We start from the raw sequence: 2,789 nt of genomic DNA on the forward strand, positions 1-2,789 counted from the left end.
ACATTTTCTATCATTTTGACAGAACCACCTAGCTGTGAATGATTTGAGATACTGAAATACTGTAAATGCATTTAAGTTTGTCGGGATTTAATTTCGAGGTAGCGGGAAAAAGGACACAGTCTAATACCATTATAGAAAAATGTTCGCGGTGGTTTTAAGTTCAAGGTGAAGTGGTCACCAGGAAAACGGCGAACATTAATCCACCGCAAACATTTTTGCATTTACAGTATACAGATATAACGTCTTAGTAGGGTTGTAGCCAGCCTGAAATCATTTTCAGTCCCCTTGATTTTAATGGGAATCCTATCAAGCACCAAAGGCATGGCGTGACGTTGCGCGTCATTTCTAGGGGGTCTGGGTCCCAGAAAATTTTTAAATCCAGACCCTCTGAAACACTATTTCCTGCATTTTGCTTGTAGACTAAGCTGCTCAATGGCACCTGTTTTGGTGAAGAAGAACACATGGGTTTTAGTTTTTTTATATCTTTACATATCAATTTTGTCTGTCCCAGGGGACGGAATGGGGAAAACTTTTCCAGTCCCCAGCTGCAAAATTCCTTCAAAGGACCGAAGGAAAGGTGCTGACTACAACCCTGCGTCATAGATATAAAAAAGAATACTTGAAGTGTAAAACCGCAAAACTGCTACAAATACAACAGCCAACAGACCAACTCCTCTACTCTAGCCTAGAGCCAACATGTCCCCCAAACGCCCAAGGAAATTCTACAACAGGCCCCGAGTCGTGCGGTTAAAATTATTATTGATGAATGAAGACCTTTATTGCACATTTTTGCCACACCGGGCTAAGAACAGGTCAGTACAAGACTTGTTGAAAAGATTCAGCTAACTGATACAAAATGAAGTTGGATACATTCAACTTCTCCTGGCTTTTCTGTCATACTCATAGTGAAGATAAATTGTTGTTTATTGCAAATTCTTGCCCGTGGTTTGTCTATTTGCATTAGGAATATGAATTTTTCTACAGCACTTAGGTGTGTGAAATAAGGAAATAGGTTTTGTCTGCACTATACTACAAAATGACATTCATCCTCTATTCTTGAGAAGGACTGTGTGACCCTCCTAATTTGCATAGGCCATAAAGATGAAAGTCAGGCCTGGCATCTAGACTTTACTTTTTGGATTAGCTGCTAAGGTGTGGACCACCCAGTTTGGTTTTTCTTTTACCAACAAGGCTAGTAGAAACAAGGTAAGATTCTAGAGCTTAGAAACAAAACTTACCACAATGTACAGCTGCGACCCAACACTATATTAAGGGTGTGGCCTGTCCTGTGGTACTTCATGTTGTTGTGTAAGGCTGTCCCAACATCTATGCCCAGATGTTGGCAGTGATGTGAAATGCAGTTGGCAGTGTTTAAGAGATTTTTGCCACCCATGAGGTAAAGTTTGAATGCTCTTGACTTTGGTCCTGGCTAGGGGTGGGTACTGGTACAGAATACAGGTGATGACCAGGTCCAGACCTGAACCTGGACCTAACTGTTAAGTACTAGTACCCAAATATGCTGTGTTGTAGCCTAATAATAATTGTACTTGTAGAAGTGACACATGCGAGGTGCCCAGGACTTATTGGATAGTTGTAAAAGTGACACCAATATGGAATCCATGAGTGTGGTTACCAACTTTGTTGGTGATGCCAGTCTACCACACTTGTGTCACTTTTATCACACCAGTTCTTGTCTTGAATACAGGAATGAATTTCTTGTAGGGCTGTGTACCTAAGTACCCGTACCTGTATTGTACGTAAAAAAATGTTTAAGTACAGGTTCGGACCTAAACATCTGTGTACTGTACCTGTACCTAAACAAACTAAATCACTATCAAACACTACTTTTTAAGACTGATATCAACAATGACAATGGTGATAATCTTGCAGTTGAAACTTAAGAAAACTTGCAGAAGAAATTGTTTTGAGATTCAAACATGTAATTCCAAGTACAAAGATGACAATTTATCACTACCGTAAGACAGTTACTGAGTTAGGTACATGTTAACTTGCATATACTTGGTTAAACTTTTTTAGGTACAGGTGCAGGTCCGGACCTGTACCTAAACCCGTGTACCTGTACCTGTACCTGTAATTTGTTTAGGTACACAGCCCTAATGCCTTGCTAGCTCTGATACCATAGTTTGTCCCTTTAGTTCTTGTTACAACATTCATCACTGAACTGAAACTGAATGGTGCCAATTTTTGAAAATGTAGTTTTTTTTTTCCACCTATCTTGTTTTTTTTCCGCAGTCTGCAGAAGATGTCATCCATAAAATTTACTTGCTGTGGCCTTACGAGAAAAAAAAATGGGTACCTGCTGAGTGTAATACCAGACAGGGTGTTTTCAGTTTGGGCGGTATTTTTAATTTCACTCACTATCCATTGTTTGATTATACTGCTGCTCTGTTCCCTGATGCAGGGCAGCAGGGGTAGGCAGCAGTCAGTTAGTCTTCACACTGCTCTTCCATGCGGCTGAGCTGCTCTGTCCAGTGGGTCAACCCCGGCCCTGTGAGACTGCACACCTTCATGTCCCTCCTAACACACTCCATCTAATAAGTTTTTCTCGGTCTACCACGACCCCTGTTGCCTGACGCTTTCAGTTTGGTGATGGTGTTACTAGTGATGCAGTCACTTGATCTTTCTACGTGTCCAAAATGAGAAACTATGAGCTATTCAATTCTAAAAACAGTTCCATGACAGACATTTTTATCACCTTTTTAACACTTAGATGTCAAGAATATGATGTATACTAGACTAGTAGTATACTTTGATATCTTTACATATGT

The 2,789-nt window shown here is 40.4% G+C and overlaps 1 long non-coding RNA gene across 2 annotated transcripts in view; it reads left to right on the forward strand.

Annotated features, from left to right (window-relative positions):
* LOC118421356 overlaps positions 1-2,655 on the forward strand; it is a 4,438-nt gene extending 1,783 nt beyond the window's left edge. Inside the window, exon 3 of one of the 2 annotated variants that reach the window (XR_004831824.1) lies at positions 512-606. This is a non-coding gene — a long non-coding RNA (uncharacterized LOC118421356). Of the gene's footprint in view, positions 1-511; positions 607-2,422 lie in introns of those variants that run through there. The other variant, XR_004831823.1, reaches the window with a different exon arrangement.
* The last annotated feature ends 134 nt before the right edge of the window (positions 2,656-2,789 follow it).

The sequence above is a fragment of the Branchiostoma floridae genome, chromosome 8 (assembly GCF_000003815.2).
Source record: "Branchiostoma floridae strain S238N-H82 chromosome 8, Bfl_VNyyK, whole genome shotgun sequence".
Taxonomy (NCBI): domain Eukaryota; kingdom Metazoa; phylum Chordata; class Leptocardii; order Amphioxiformes; family Branchiostomatidae; genus Branchiostoma; species Branchiostoma floridae.